Source organism: Buteo buteo, chromosome 8 (genome assembly GCF_964188355.1).
Source record: "Buteo buteo chromosome 8, bButBut1.hap1.1, whole genome shotgun sequence".
NCBI lineage: Eukaryota > Metazoa > Chordata > Aves > Accipitriformes > Accipitridae > Buteo > Buteo buteo.
This window is the reverse complement of record NC_134178.1, coordinates 12,230,457-12,247,653: the sequence shown is the minus strand read 5'-3', so window position 1 is coordinate 12,247,653 and position 17,197 is coordinate 12,230,457.

Here is a 17,197-nt window from a genome sequence, read left to right as displayed (position 1 = left end):
GTTACAGGATGCCTGTGGTCTTTTGTACAGGTGTCAGACGACTACAGAGGGATTCATCTACTGAGGACTTTGACGTGCAGTGCTAAAGTCTTCCTCAGTCACACAGAAAACCCATTTAAATAAGCACTGAAGATCCTTTGCTCTACTGATGAATAAGACCACAAATGCAGTGAAATGTTCTTAAATGATCAGCACGGGTTATTTGACAACTAGAAGGCTGAAGGAAGTGGAAATATACTGTGTGAAAAGGATGAGACAAAAAACTGATGGGTAAGCGAGGTTTGACTTTGCATTTTACTACCAGTGGTCTTCTAATAGAGGTTTGTGCCCACTTCGCTGGCGTAAGAAAAAAAGCAGAGCTGCTCCCCAGTTGTACACATTTCTGCATAATCAACCACTAGGTAAATCAGTGTTTCTGGCAGAGATATTACCTTTCTTTGCCTTAGGAGCAAAGCACCAGGGAACGCCGGCGACTGAATCGCTGAAGCAGCACCCAGCTTTCCTGCATTCTGCTGGTGAGATTCCTGGGTAGCCGCAGTTCTTCCGCTCGCTGGGGGCCATTTTACACTGGCACCTTGCTGTTCAGGACAGAAGTAGCAAGTTACTGGGTGTCAGTTTGCACACTCGTTAGCAGCAGTGCATTGATCAGATGTCCACTGAGAACAAGGATCTTTTCCCTACACTGTCCATCTTTGCATGGGTACCTTTTCTGTTGCTTGCTAAGACCAGAATTTGTGTGGTTTAAAAGCTGCTTTTAAACTCGCACCGATTTCAGTAAGGGTTGTACCCCACCCTTTGAGAATCTGTGGTCTCGCAGCCAAACCAGGCCAGCACAGTGGGGTCTGTCAAATAGACCATATCAAATAGTAAAACCCCATAACTTCACATGTCGTGCTAGTAAATGTTTGTTGCTTTGCGCATCTCATGTGAAGAAAGAGTTAAGGGTCCAGTGGATATTCAAACAAGTGTAAAGATAAAAAATCTTTGCATTCTTGTCAGGTGACTATAAAAACACAGGATTACATGCAAATAATTGCAGCTATACTTTTAACTTTTTAAGTCTACTGCACAGTCATCTGCAAACAAAAAATTCTGGAGACGTCCCTAGGTGTCTGTCATTGAATTACTTGCTTTGCACTTGTCTAAATGACTTGTCTTTTATTGAGGAGGCAGATAGAGTCCTTTAAAATTGTATTCACATGGCAAAGTAGCATAAAATAAATGTCAGAACACTACTTAGACAAAGCTAGCTCCTGGTCCAATCTTGGTCCTGTTCTAGTGAGCTTGTGGGCATGTCTGTCCTTCTGCAGCAGGTTCCTGGGTATTCCACCAACACAAGAGTTCACCTGCAGTCTTTTTATATTTTGCCATAGATTTCTCTGCAAAATTTAAAAAGTCAACTCCAACTTTGGTAATAGTACCAGAGCAAGACATTGGCTGTCTGACACATAAACTGGAGACATGCTCTTGCTGCAGTTACAGTCAGTAGGATCAGGCCCACGTACATACCTGTGAAGGCAACAGCAGATTAATGTACTTACTTGGTGACATCTTTCCCTCTGCGAAGGTGCTGAGGGATACGATGAGGATGACGGAGAGCGCACAGATCACTTTGAGATCCATTGCTCTTGGAAGGCAGGTGGAGGAGAGGTGCCACTCTCCCTGGGAGCAGCTCGTTTTATACACCCCTCGTGTTTGCCAGGCAAGGTCTGATAACATTGTTCCATCCAATGCTTCACATAGAGGTTGGGTTTTCTTTTGTTTAATTTGGAAATGTTGCTGTGCATATTCTGATATTCCTGAGATAAATTTCTAGGCTCCCATGAGTTATTGATCACGTATCTATTACGTACCTATAGATACATATCTATTACATGATCCCATAATCTACTAAATGGATGCTGCTGGGTGCCTCTTGCAGCCCCAGCTGATTTCATTGCCATTCAAGGATTTCAGAGCTCTGGACTGCTTTAAATGGTTGCCACTACTGAAAAATATGTAGATATATTTCCTATCCAAGTGTATCTTTTCTGCCTCAATTTTTCCCTGGCCTTAAGGTTTTGGTTATGCTTACTCTGAAACAGGAGGGCTGGAGGTCTGACACCTCCAAGCTTCATGAGACCACAGGGCAATCTGTGCACCTGAAGAAATACATAAATGCAGAAAGTGGAAGGTGTGACTGTGAAATACTGAGTCCGGCTGAGGCTGCTGTTTGTTTCCACACATGAGACAATTTGCATCAGTTTGGAGTAGGAAAAGAAGGTAAGATCAGGAAAAAAACCCCCAAACCCAAGAGGGACAACAGCATAAAGAGACTCAAGAGAGGAAAGGAGAGTTTATATATGATCTCAGCCTGACCTGCAGGCACTGTGCTCATCCAGGGGTCAGACCCACGTGTTCCAGATGTATTTTGGGGTTACTGTCCTGCACAAAGAGGAAGGTCAGGCTCCTGGAGCAGACACCACCACCACCACCCCAGTCTGTGGGTCGTGTCCCAGGGGAGCCACAGCAGGGGCTGCCCCCATCCCCAGAGCAGCATACTGTTTTGCAACCCATCCAACACCACAGGCACAGGATTTGCCAAAATAAAACTTCTGAAGCACCATGTTTGACCTATTAATTTCCCAGTTGCTTTTCTCCTGGTTTCAAAGGTGGCCTCCAAGGCAGCCTTTGGGCTGTTTCAGGACAACGGGCCTTGGCACCTGGACTGCCCGGTCAGGCTTTAATCTCCCTTTTGGCCATTTTTCTACCACTGACTGTAACATTCTTAACTTCTAGCTACTTCCCATTGCTTGAACACAAGCAGAGCAGTGCCAGGGAGGGGGAGACAAGCAGTGGGGATGGTTGGACCATCTCTGCACCCTCCCCAACACAGACACCTGCAGAGTGGTAGGGCTGGCCACAGCCCCGTGGTGCTCTGCAGCATCCCTTTTTCACGGGAAAACCACCAGGGAATCTTTCCTGTTCATCACCAAAAAAGGGATTCAATGCATTTTTTTGATCTTTGACAGAATTGTTTCCTCACGCCTTTGATTATTATATATAGGTTTGTTTTGTGCCTCTTTCCTTGACGAAGTCCCAAGTGAGAACTTTTAACTTCTGTAGTTGTATTTTGAAGGTAATTTATTTGTTGAAAAGTATTTTGAACCTTGTGGGAGGGATTTTGGTCCACAAAGGAAAAAATAACAGAGCTCATTTTCCTGCTGTTTAACTTATCTAATACTTTATGGACTTTATTTATGTCCATCCCTATTTAATATGTTGGTGGCATTTCTCATTGCAAGTCATGATTCGTAAACCAGACATTTTGTGTATCTTTCATTTCACAAGCCACCAAGCTGCAGGCAGAAGAAGACTGTGTTCCAGCACTCAGCAGTTCATATCACACCTTTAACCTCCATCACCGGCAGAAAAGGTCAGACTTAAAAATCCAGTTTTCTCCTTACGTCCAATGTCAACAAGGCCCATTGTGATGCCTGGTACAGCGAAGTCTTTATTAGTTTTTCCATCAGCTTTGTTCTCATGGTGCAGGGAGGGAGATTGACTGCAACGTTGCCCGTTCACGAGAGGAAAGCAGTCATCCCAAGGGGGGGACCGTGCTGCTTTCAGACCTCCACGGAGTTCTCGATAGATTATCAGCCCATCACATGAGTCAGGTGAAACTGCCGATAACATTTGTCCCTCCTGGACATTAATTAAGTCCTTATCTGTTGGCTGTCACTTCTTGGGCCCTATCCCAACTGCGTGCACAAAGGCAAATCTACCATTGAGTTTTTGCTGCGGAAAGAGTGTTTGATTGGCATCTTAAAACAAACACACCAAAAGAAATAAGCTTCTCGCTTTCTGCCAGCGGGTTGCTTTAAGATCTTTAATATGTTTATATAGCAAAGCCTTGAAAATTATCTGGGATATCCCTGTACATGTGTTTCCTTCCCTGAGGCCAGCACCTACCTAGACCTTTTGGTAACCCAGCATAGGGCACCCAGGCTCTGCAAGTGCCCATGGCCAGAAGGGACTTGGAGTGCTCCTTCCTCCTCCCCAGCCTTCGTGTCCTCCCTCACCATCCTCCTCTGGTCCCATGGGGCTTTTAGCTGAACTGTGGTGCTCTCATTTCCTTCCCAGCAAGGAAATGGAGAAATCACCATGGCTGGTACGGACCTTCTTGCTGGAAGTCAGTAACAGACTGCAACTTTTTATTCTGATATTGCAGAGCTTTTAAAGGATGTGGGTATTTTTTTCTTTTTTCATTTCATTTAAAAACAAAGAACCAGCAATCAACAGTACAACTTAGTTTTTCATCCTAAAGGGAGTTTTTTGACCTAGAGAGAATTTCCTTTTGTGGTAACTGTTAGGATAAGTGCGGACCTGAGAAATCTGTCACTGGGCCAACACCACTGCATGTGAGCCCACAACAGAAATGCCAAGTTTTGAGTGCTCCCTAAAATAAATCGTCATAAGAGAGAAAAAAATCAGAGGCAAAGGAGGGGGGGGAGTCTTCAGCAATTTTGCTCCTTCCAGCTGTGCAAGGGGTGCTCAGCCGGAGGAGAGACTCAGGAGCCGGGACAGCCTGACAGCACCACTTAGGCGAACCTCCCTACATGCCACTCGTTCATTGCAATACTGGTTTTTATGAGTGTTTCTAGAAACCATAGCAATGAAGAGTACTCTCCTCCCTTATCATTAGGCATACTGTTTGCCTGGCTTCACGATGGCCGCTGGTGCCCTGCGATATCTCCCTTCTCCTGTCCCTTTTGGAGGTACAGGGGGAGTGGTGTGGGTGCTCTCCCCCACGGTGTGGCCTGTAGGACCACAACATTTAAAGGGTGTATTTTTTCAGGGTGTACTTCCCATGGGGCCTGTAGGACCATGCTGTGGGGCTACTCTACCGTGACGAGTTCTATGGGCGGTTTGTGTACAGCACCAACACAAACCGTCTATGTGTGTGTATACACAGGGTACCCGCGCAGTGGGCAGCTGCTGCATCCGTGGGCAGGTTCTGGGCTCCCAACGCGGGGACATTCATCTCTGGATGAGATGCTGTGGCTGGAATTAGGGACACGGGTCTCTTCCAGCTACTGTTCTGTGGACCCTTGTGTTTTCAATAGGGACATTGTCCTTGCAAGGCATGGCACAGCAATGAGCTTCCTTGCTGCTCCTGTTAAAACCCAGAGAAAACTAAATAATGATAAATAAAGTAGGAGGCTGGATTTGGAGCTGCAGGTTTCTGCATGCAGCAGGGGTCCTGGGCTGATGGCAGAAATCATTCCAGTCCTCCCCAATCCCTGGTGTAAATCAGAGTTACCTGGAGGTTGAAAGACTTGTAATAGAATCTTTAAGCGATATTGCAGTCAATTCCTAATGTTCCTTCCTGTTCTGAGCCTGTACTCATTTATTTCTGTGCCAAACACATCTGGGAATGAAAATTTCAAGAGGCCACCAAGGTTGTTGGGATTGTGCAGGAGTGTGTGTTTGAACAGAAGCAAAAATACCAGGAAGATGTTCCCAGTAAGATTTGCAGCTCAGTGCCCGTAACAAGCATCATGGTCTCAGATTTGTATTGGCCTTCCCTAGCAGAGGTTATTCTCTAGCCCACATAGGAAATCCCCATGTTTTTGAAGCTTAAAGGTCAATATTTTGAGTGTGTGTGGGCGGTGTCTAACCATGTTATTTTTAGATATAGGTCTGTTGTAAAACATGCTGGAAAATTTTGTTTCCCACCAAGCAGGCAGGAGCTGTGTGCTGCAGCTTGGAGATGTCCGTGCAGAGGGGTACGACCTGTGCTGCGCGCGTGGGTCACCCTTGTTGGGCACGGACTGGGGCTGGCTTTCCCTTTTTCTCTCAGGGTGGCCCCCATTTCATGAGCAATCAGCCAAGCAACGCTTCAGAGGGAAGCTTAAAAATACCACATCTGGGAAAACACAGCTGGACCTAACTATAGCGCATGAGACTCTAAAGGTTGAAACTGTGCATGTTGTTAAACACAGGCCGAAATATGGGACAGGTGAGATTTTTGGAAAAATTTAAACACTCATTTATATATGTAAAAGTCCCTGGAGTCCAGCCAAAGGTTTTGCAATGCTCCAGTTGCATGGTTGCTGCCTGGCTTACTTTTGGAAGCCATGCTACAGAGAAACCTGTTGCATAAAAATGTCAGCCATCAAAACAGGGGCAGGTATGTGTCACTAGGAAAAACTGAGTCAGGAGAAATTGAATATAGAGATGAACTCTGTGACCCTCACGTACACCGAAGTTCAGATGTAGGTTACTGCAGCAGGCAGTGTCCCACCATACTTCTTGTCTCCCCGAGCTGCTAAACTCGCCCTCAGTGGGACCAAAATCTGAACGGGTCTGGAGAAGGAACTATAAAAAGAGAAAGAAACATTGAGCTGTAAATGAAAAAAAAAAGAGAAAAAAAGTAGGGATAAGAGGTACTATACAGGCTCTGATGACCTATTTGTGTAAGATGTGTTGATCCATGCTTGGAAGCAGTGAGCCAAACCTGGCAACTCTGGCGTAAATGAGGGAGAGGCCATTAGCCTCCTGCATATTTTAACTGATGAGTTAGCACACAAAAGCCCTTAAATCAGGATGTTATCTGCCTATCTACCAAATAACACCGTGGGTTAAAAAATAAACAGAGAAAACCCTACATCTTAATTCTGGGAATGGACAGTTTAAAGTAACCATTGAGATCCACTGCTTTGATAAACATACCTACCTGAGATATACTAACACAGGTGTCAAAACCAACTTTAACCAGGTGTGTACAGACTCCTTCAGGGGAGTTTTGTAAAAGAATATGTCATTTCTACAAACCATAAACGGTGCTGGAGGAGGGCTTTTGTCACCTTTCTGTGGCCAACATCCTTGCACGAGGTAAAATGAAAAAATAATAACATGAAGTTAATCGAATATATAACTCAGAGCTGAGTCAGATCTAAAAGTCTGAATTTCAACATCCAATACATTGCAAAAAGTTTTATTTGCAACTGCAAAGCTTAGTGCCAATTTAGAAATGCAGATCCCAGCCTATCATTTTTCCCAATGCTTCTGCGTTCTCCAAGCAGCCCGTGATATCTGCACTGCCAGTATTTGCCTTTTTTTTTTGGTGAGCACCAAAGTAACACCAGAAAATGCTTATTGTTCCTGTGATGAGATGGGGACCAGCCTGTGGAGAAAAGGACACACTGGCTGTAACCAGCAAGGCAGGAAAAGGTGGAGGTTTTTTTCTTTTCTAGACCCCATCAGTTTTGCAGTGACCCAGAGAGGGGAAGAAAGTCTCGAATGGGGCCTGAGAAATGCAGAAGATCTGGTTTGAGATGTGGCCATTGAAAGGTCTCTTTATGATAGTGGTTGTCATGCATTCCAGTTTACCATGCCCCAAGCAATAAAAAAGCCCAAATCCTGACCTATTACCTTCTAAAAAGGGAAACATAGAAACAAAGGAGACTTATTAAATGGAACTTAAAGGAAGAGTAAAATGGGTTAAAAGTTCGCAAACAGCAGGGTGCTATTTAAAGACACAACATGAAAGACTCAGGGTAAATATTTACCATCAAACAAAAAATATGAAAAGGATGTCCTCAGGCACACAGGTAGACCCAGAATAATTAAATGGCAGAGTAAATGAACTAGAAGAACTAGAACAAAAGACTTTTTTTCAAAGCCAAATTAAAAAAAAAAAAAAACAGAAAAAAAATCCTGACCACAGGAAAGTAAAATCATAAAGAAGTAAACAAATAACTTCTTTTAAGATAGGAGACAAAGGTCAGCAATCACAAGGGAGAGGAGAGGATTTTTGTTGTTCAACATACTCATATATGATCAGGAAAGCTTGGTGAATAATGAGGCAATGAATATGCTGATGATTCAGAATTATTTTTCATATTTTTCAAAAGTGCAGGTAACTGAACAGTTTCAGAAATATCTTAAAAGACTAACTGGGTGATAAATGGCAAATGAAAGGCAGAGTGGGTAAGTGCAAAGTAAAGTGCATGGAGGAAGAGTAACCTAATTATATAAACACAAAGATGGGCTGCAAATTAGCTATTGTCACTCACATAGCTTTGCATCACTATGGATATGCCAATGAATATTCAAAGTGTCAAAAAGGCAAATTGAATTTTAGTAGCTGTTAGGAAAAGGACTGAGTACAAAGCAGCAAACAATTTTGATACCACACAGTCCCTGCTGCTCCCATGCCTCCATCACTTTGTGACGATCTGGTTGCCGCAAGTTAAAAAGGAGGAAGTGTAATTAGAAGAGATGCTGAGAAAAGCCCCCTGGATCATGGGAGCAATGAGCTATGAAAAAAGATTTTGAAGAGCATAAGGATCTTAGAAACTAAGTTGTCACAGGGCAGACGGGGAAGTTTTCTCCTGGATAAATAAGGGGGTTAGAAGCAGAGGCCAGGAGCCAGTGGCCGGTTGGCACTGTGTGGAGAGGTCACGAGGAGGCTCCTGCAGAGAGTTATGCTGGGACCTTGGCAGCTTAACAAACTCATAAACCATCTGGAAGAGGAGGCGAGAGGGTAAAATTTGTTGACGACACAATATTTCTGTCGTAGTAAAGATATGAGCCAACTGCTTAGATGGATTGTGCAAAATTGAGTGACCGCTGAATAAGATGGCAGGTGATGCTTAATGTCCATAAATATGAAGTGATGCACACCTGGGAAAGGACCAATCCTACCTATCAAATAAAATGATGGGCCCTGAGCTGATTACGATCGCCCAGGTACACACGAGTGTGATGTAAGTATGACATGAGCATATGGAGGGTAACAGTTTTATGAAAACACCAGCTCAGTGCTTAGCAACCGTGAGAAAAGCAAATGGCAGGTTAACAATTATTAGGCAAGGGATAGAGAATCACACAGATTCACACTGTTATGCCATCTTATAAACCCACAGTACGTCCACTTTTTCATGCTGTGTTCTCAATCTCTAGACTGTAAAAGTCCCGTGTCGGGGATGGCGGTGTGGGACAGCATCCACACCAGGAATGACCACGTACACTAGCTCCTTCCAGGCTGCGAGCCCCATCCAGGTCACAGGAGGCAGAGCTCCTTGTCTCATCTAATATAAAAGTCTGAGTGACAGGTTAGAAGCACATGAAGGAAGATGGTTCTTCACCGAGCGTGCGGGTAGGACGCAGTTCAGCTGTGGAGCTCCCTTTCGCAGGACGTCGTGGATGCTAAAATTTCACACAGGTCTGAAAAGCAACTGGATGAACTCATTGAAGAAAAACTGTTTGGGGCTATTAAATCCCCAAACTACACATCTGTCTCAGGAAATGTCTAAGCTGCAAATCACTGGAGGTTGGAAGAGTATTATGTGTTCTGTGAAAGTATCACTGCCCATGGCTGGCAGGACTTCAGCTAGTGTTACTCATCGTTTCTTAGAATGCCACAACCAGAAGGCATTCAATAAAATGATGAGGCAGGGTTTGTAAATGACAAGAATATGGTGTATGACTGTATTCTCTCTAATCCTTCTTGAAGTTTTCCTGTAAGCACCTGTAAGTGGCCATGCATGGCATAGGGAACTGGGCTAGGGATGGATTTAGCTTAGTCTGGCCAATCTTATGAATTTATCATTGCAACTTTTGATTTTCATCATTTTTTAGGAGCACCTTTTCAAACTCTCCTGAATTGATGAGTTTAATCATCTGGTGAAAGTTTCGAGCTCAAACCCAAGATAATCTAGCCTGGTTTTAATACTGAATCTGGTAAAAATGTCCCAGTTTGGAGAATGGAAAATGCTGTGATAGGTGGAGTTTCACAGGTGCTTCTGAAACACCAAAACCAAAGCAAACCCACCCCTGCAGATTGGTTCCGATTACCGGAAGAAAGACCCATATCTAGCATCGCTTGTGAAGTGGGGAGGGTTTCTGGGTCAGTTCCCTCCCACGGTCACTGGTGGGAAGGAGGGAGGGAGGAAGGGATGCTCACAGCCGCAGTGAAATTGTGTCCCCCATGGTGCAGCCAGCAAGGGGCACGAGCAAGCCAAAACTTCTCACTTGCACCTGGGACAGGGGACAGGGAGGCACTGAGACTGGTCAGCAGCTCCCAACACTGACATCCTGAGGGCAATAGCATGGAACAGCTGATAAATATTGCCCCTATTGTATCATTTTAGCATAATTCATTCATTAATGTCGGAGTAAGTTGTAACATAAATTGGAGCAAGCAGGGGTTAGCAGCCATTAATCCTGCAAGCTGAAGGTAAATGGTCCCCTTTTAGTTTTCTCACAGCTTCCTAGAGCAGATTGTGAAGTCTGGTTTTCACCTTACATGTCAAGGACTGCATATTATTCAGGACACATGAGAAAAAAATAAAAATCCATATTTCTCATTTGCTACTATGGGAACAGTGGGTGATCAAAACTTTGAAAACCAGGCAATGCAGGTAAAGGGCTGTAAGGTTCTTTCTGGCACAAATAGCTGAAGAGATAAATACAAATGAGAAATTCCTGAAATAAGAGAAGCAGGAAACCTAGGAAATAATAAGTGAGCCTAAGACATCATGTGGGAGGAAAAGGGCATTTCAGAGAAGTTTTGCTGTAGCCATTTCAGAAGTGGGTAGCAAAAAGATACTGCCCAAACTGCTGTCTCTAAATAGCAGTGAGGACTGGAGAAGGCTCAAAGGGAGGTACAGTGTGGCAGGGTCTGTAAAAAAGCTAGAGGGCAAAAAGTGACCTGGACTGGCTCAGCTGAGCTGCTGGCAAAAATTACCTACAGTGGTGGCAGAGTGGAGTCAAGACAGTTGCTGCTTTTAGCAAGTGTCAGTTATTGCTCTTTTCATTGATGACAGTGAGTGGAGGAAATACTGGCCGGGAAGTGTTTCTTCTGTACCAATTAAATGTGGTTAAAAATAGAGGGAGAAATATTAAGCTCTAATGTTAGCAAAAGTATATGAGGATTAATGGGAGAGCTACTTCAGGGGAAAACCCTCTCTCTGCAGTTAAATTCTTCAAAGGAATTAACAAAATAATGAAAGAAAAAAGTTGAAAGTAGAAAGAAAAAAGTAGAAATGTTGAAATAAAATAGTCAAAATGTCAAAAGAAAAAAGAAGGCTAGCTATAAAATTCCTTCAAAACCTTCCTTTTAGGGATTTTAAAGAGAGTGAGCATATGAAAGGTACTGTAAAACTCTGGCAAGAATCAGAAAAGGAAAAAAAATATTTTCCTCATCTCAAAACTATAAAATTGCAACAAGAACATTTTTCTTTACTGTGTTTTTTATAATACGTTACTGCAGGTGAAAGCATTGCAGAAGCCACAAAGATCTTTAGCTCAGGCCTAGACGAGCGTGTTGGCGGTCTCCAGCTGGGATGAAGGCTGCCACGGCAGATGAAATGGGACCTGAGGCTGCCCTTGCTGCCTCCTGCTTATCCGGTGTAACGCAACAAAAGCTGAGGCAACACACTGGACTATAGCTGAGGTGCAAGAACTAGATCAAATGTACCCAGCAGGATTAAAACGTTGCTCGTTAGAGTTGACTGGGCTTTTTTTCAACATAAAGATTTGTCAGGATGAGTGGATTGAAATAGAAACTTCATGCCCGCAAGGATTGCACTGGCAAAACACCGCTGTGCCAGTTCTTCCTGATCTGAAGGTGTTTTGGGATGGGACAGACAGCAAGCAAGAGAGCTCTCTGTCAGCTCAACAGAAAGCCATTTACAGCAGTTCCTGGAAGGGAAAATCCATCTGGGTTTTTAAAAATACAAAAATATTACCCTTGGTTCATGAATTCCCTGAGTCTGGAATACGCAGCAGCTGGGAATATACTAGAAATGAATGCTTGTCCTCTTGGTGTGACCATGGAGGCTGGTGTCTAGGGCTGAAGGCAGCACAGCTTTGCTCTTTCACACTTCTCAAGGAGGTGACACCAGCTCAATCTTTTCCCCTTTCATATAAGGCCCTATCTCAGATATGCGAGGCAAAGTGAGAGCTAAAGCCAGAAAAACACTTTAATAGTGAGAACATAGTGCCATTTTGGTGCAAATAGGAAAGCAATCAAATTTTGATGATAAAAGATATTGTTCACATTTTCTGCATATGTCATACAGAGAATACAGTAGCCCAAGAGGGCTCTCACGTTGGATCGCTGGATTAAATCTCTCATTTGTAACACAATAAATTGTCAAACACATTTCTGTCCACAGTAGGAAAAACAGTGATTGATTCATGCCCATAAATAGAGGGAGGAAAATGTTAATATTGCAGGAAATCAAGCAGCTTCCCTCTCTATCATATTTTGCTTTTCAGAAGTGAGACCTGAATTCTCGCTGTCTCTCTGCTAATGGAAAAATTCTAAAACCTAATTAAAAAGTCTCTATTCAATAGGCTGTGGAGAATTTATAGCAGTGAAACTGTCTGTGTCAGACAAATATGCTATTGATAGTCCTGTGGGAACTAATGATGAAGGGACTACAAATAAGAATAGAGAGAGAGAAAGGAAATAGGCAGTACGCCGGGCGTCGTTTCAGACAGCTGGATGCTGGTGTGCAGCGAGGCTGAGGAAGGGAAAGGGCTGGGGGTATGCTGGTGCCAGCACTGAAATGCCGCTCGGGGAGAGGTTTTGGTGGGAGAATCAGAGCTGTCCTGTGCGCCTTTACCTTTTCTAAAGCAAGGGGCTGCTGTGGTTTTGGTTAACCAAAAGGGCAGTAAATCATCCCACCAGGCATCACTGTCTGGCGACATCATGGATCCCTCTGGAAGGATGACAATAAATACTGAGGCACAGCACCAGACCATCCTGGACATTCTGTTACCTCCGGTGACATTTGGGCGCCCCGGCAGTCCCCCGGCAGGTAGCTGTTTCCTGACAGCTCATGTCACAGCCTGGCTCGGCTCTAGCTCCCTAGAAGGCTTTTGGGGAGTTCAGGGGCTGCTGCTTCTCCGGGGCTATACCATGAGATATGGATGCTGGGGCTGACCTGCACCCTGGGCTGAAGGAGGACATGGTCGTAGGTGGTGCGGACAGTGCTGCTGGGATCAGCTGTGCACAGAGCTCCGTCCACCCCCAACTTTCTCCCCAGGACCTGCGGTATCTGCATTACAGCTCTCAGCTGCACCTCGCTCTTAGGCAAAGGCAGACGAGACAAGAAGTGCTGGTGATATTCAGCGACTGTTGTAACAGCCGTCGAGGCTTCTGGATGCGTTTTTTCAGCAGCAACATCTGTGAAGCAACATAGGTGCCGAGGGCAGGCTTTGCCATTGATGAACTTCATGCAAACCCAACGGAATTCAGGCTGAGTCCGTGGCATTTCTTATTTCACCAGCCAGAGATCAAAGGCAGCTTTTGTCCCAAAGTGAAACTAGTTTTCCCAAAGCAGGAGGAGATTCTTGCCCAGCCGTTACAGGCATGTTCATGCCAGGCAGGTAATGGAAAGCAGCCCAGCCCTCTCACCAGTCCTGCTCCACTGAAAACACTTCTTCGGTGGCAAATGCCCCCCTCCCACACCCTTAGGACCCAACACCGTGTCACATCCTGAGCCGGTTACCGGTGCAGAGCACAGGTGCACAGCACTTTGCAGCCAAGAGCTTTGCGACGGCAGCACCCATTGCTGATGGGAGGGCCAGCAAGATTTAATTACGTATAAACTGGACGATGAGTTTCTGGTTGCTGGAACTGACTGTTACTCTGTTCTACAAACACTGTTTCTGGGTTTTAGTCTCAGGCTGGCTGGACTTTGTCTGGAGAGGTTCAAAACCTCTTTATTCATCTCCTTGATAACAAAGGAGAGCTTTAAAATTGTGGAGAACATGAGGCCCCTATAAGAAAGGGCTGATTTCTGAACAAAAAGCCAGGCACCCTTACCTTCCTGCCAAATGTCCTCATTAGGCAATAGGATCAGCCACTTTCGCCTAATACCCATTTAATTGTTTGCATTATGGATGGCCACCTGCAAGAGGAGAAACTGAGAGGGGAACTATGTGAGTTAGAACGAAGTTGTTGGGAGCCCCAGCCAGGTGCCTTCACCTGAAAGTTTCAGGGTTGGGGTTTTTCCCCTTGTTCTCTCCTCTAGCCTGGACTTGGAGGTAAATCCCTGGCTCAGTCCCTTTGCCCCTTTAAAATACTAAAATACTTAGTGAAATTACATTAGCAGTAAGAAAAAGTTCTGCCAATAATTTAATTCAAGTGATTTGTTGCCACCTATACAAACCCTGATGTTTGTGTTGGGATCTATTCAGAATAACTATTATTTAGTAAATGTTTTGTTTGCCGTTCCTAAGTGTAGCTTTCTACAAACTTTGATTAGATTGTTCCCTACCCTGTTACAGGAGCCAACACACTGGTCAGAAATTTTCAGTCAGAGGTTTTCTTCCCATGCTGTTAACTAAACTTGGCCATTGTAACTGTGTGATGTAACAAAATGAGTGCTACTTTAAGGGCTAATTTGGTGAATTTTTCGGTATTACATTAGTCTCGGAGATTTTCAATGTTCAAAACAAACAATCCCCATTGTTGGCCTTTGGGAAACGCAGACCTGCAGATAGTGCGAAGTAGTGACCCTGATGAGATACCCTCAGCTAAAATGCTCCTGAAAAAATAGCTGTCAAATAGACTTCAAGTGGCAGATGCCATCAGGACAGCTAGGAGGTCCTGCAGAAGGTAACTTCGGCAATGAGGCTTGGTCCCTTTCTGAAAGAGCCTGTCTGGCCACAGATGGCCCCAGAGTCAGGGCTTCAGCTTAGCACGAACGTTTGGTTCCCATTCACGTTAGGTGGGTCATCCTAGTGCCAACAGGACTTTCTGCTACTGGCCTGACCTCATCTATTTCACCTTTTAACAGAAAGAAAGAAAAAAAATTACGTGTGTTCTTGAAGAGAGCAATGCCTGTGCTGTGGTCGTAGCAAAATGGCTGGATGAGGACAGGATGAGGACAAACAGCTTTATATGCTCCATCTGTCATCTTTATGTTCCTCTATGATATAGAAATGCGAGTCATCTATCTGTGGGACTGATGGGGAGAAAATAAACCCTTAAATATTGTTTATTTTTTTTTCTCTCTCTCTCTTTTGTTTTCTCTCTTTCTCTTCTTAGGTGGTTGAATCAAAGTGGCTCTGGGCGTATAGACCTCTACAAAGCAGATGTGCTTTAAATCCCATGATTTGTTACACTAACATCTGGGCCATTCCTGTCTTGAACTCATTACTCTCCCTTGACACAGCTGGAATGAGGATGAGGTTCAGGAGAAGGAAATAATTTTCTCTTACTATCCTTTTATAGACATTTTAAAATAAAAAATATACTTGCCATAGGGAATACTCGCTTTAACGGCTTCAGGTCCCCAGCTGCACTACAGGTTACCCCTCCAACTACTTGTCACCTGAAGCTCAGTGTGGGCCAGCGATGGCTTCAGAGGGCTTGATGTGACTGTACCTTGCCACTGGGGAAAAGAGCCCAGCAGAAGGCTTATGCTAACGTTGCTGGCTTTTTCCTGCTTGGGCTGGTGGCTTTTAATCTGATGCACCCTGGACTAGTGTCCAGGGAAATGCAACAGCAGCCCCAGATTTAGATGGCCGGTCACTTTTCCACCTGCCTTCACAAACCAGGAGGCAGCGGGGATGTCTGAGTCCCCGTGTTCACCCTGGGTGGGTGCTCACTCCTGAAGAAATAAGGTTGCACAGGCTGGATCAGCCCTCTGCCCCCAGGTTTGGGTGCTAGCCTTTCCGCCTGAGGTCTTCCCTAGCCCAGTTTGCTCAGAGGACATAGGCAGCAAGTCCCCTCTGCAAGAAAGGAACACGAGGAAAGCGGATTTCAGCAGGTCCTTTGCCTCACCCCCTTCCCATTCTGTTAAACTCGGAAGATGTCTTTCCTCTCCGGTCCTCCATAACAAGCCTCCTGGGCCTAAAAGTTAGCAAAACTTTCTGAAATCCTCTTCCACAGGCAGTAGGGTTAATTATTCAGAGCTGAAGTCGTGGGAGCAAACCCCCTCTGAAATGCAAGATCCTTGTAGGAGACGGAGAGCGACGGCGTCACGGCGTTTGCATTTGGCAGGTTTAACCCTGCGCCCAGCACGCAGCTCTGCTGCCCCAGCCTTTGCCTGCACCACCACCTTGCTGTCAGTAAGAAAGCAGACCCAGGCCCACAGGACCCCAGCAGACCCACTTGCTCCTTCTGCTGTCCGAGCCTTTTTGCCCCACTTCCCCTGAAAGCACAAGTGTCCAGGGATAAAGCAGCAGAAGTTCAGCTTCAAGTGAGCCACTGGGAGGGCAGAAGCTGCAGCAGCCATGGCTGGGTCTTCCCTGCCTGTCCCTGCCTTCCCTGCCTGTCCCTGCCTTCCCTGCCTGTCCCTGCCTGCCCACAGCCCTGGACCTGGGGCCATCCCTGGCCAGGAGAGCTGCTGCAGCTCCGGAGAACCACTCCTGCCCTGCCAGCCCCCGGGGTTGCATGGGAAGGGTTGATAACTGCAAACCCTAATTGCAAACCCTAATTGCAAACCCTGTGTTTTCCTCCTGCTTTTTCTTCTTCAGCAATATTGGGCCAGGAAATATGAAGGGACTAATTACCAGAGGTAAAAGTCTTCCTTTTTTTCCTTATAAATTGAGCACATTTGGATCTAGGAAGCGCTGATCATCCACCCAAGGCAATGTACCCTCCTTTGTGAGTGGGCTTTGCACTCCCTCTTCTGGCATATGGACCGGCTGTGCAGGGGGAGGAAGAGGAGGGACAGTGGTGGTGGTCCCCTGCAGAAGGGCTGCTAGCTGCTTGCAGGTGCTGGCAATGGGGGGCCCTGCCTGCTCTCGGCCCCGCTGCCACCAGCCCAGCTCTCCCCAGCCATTTTCACCTACCCAAAGGGGCTTCTGCTTCTTTCTGCAAGGAAAAACACTTGCCCCTCTTTTTCAGGACCCCCTGCCCCAGCTGCCTAGGTGCAGGCCCCGGTAGGAGGGTGTCCTTAAACAGAAACCCCACTCTGTGGGTTGCACTGGTGAAATGACCCTGATGGTGCTCGCTTGTGGGTTTAGGCACGCCAGAGTCCCCGAGAGCTTTGCATCAGGGCTCGATTTGGTTGTGTGCCCCCCTAGTGCCGGCTGTACTACGCCATGGCGTCTGCGATGCTCCTGGGTGCTGGTCGGTGTCACACAGGACCTGGGGGGCTTGCTGTAGGGCACCCAACACCCAGGTGGGAGCGACCCACCCCAGCCCTCAGCCTCTCTTCCCTGTCATGGTTCCTGTGCACAGGTG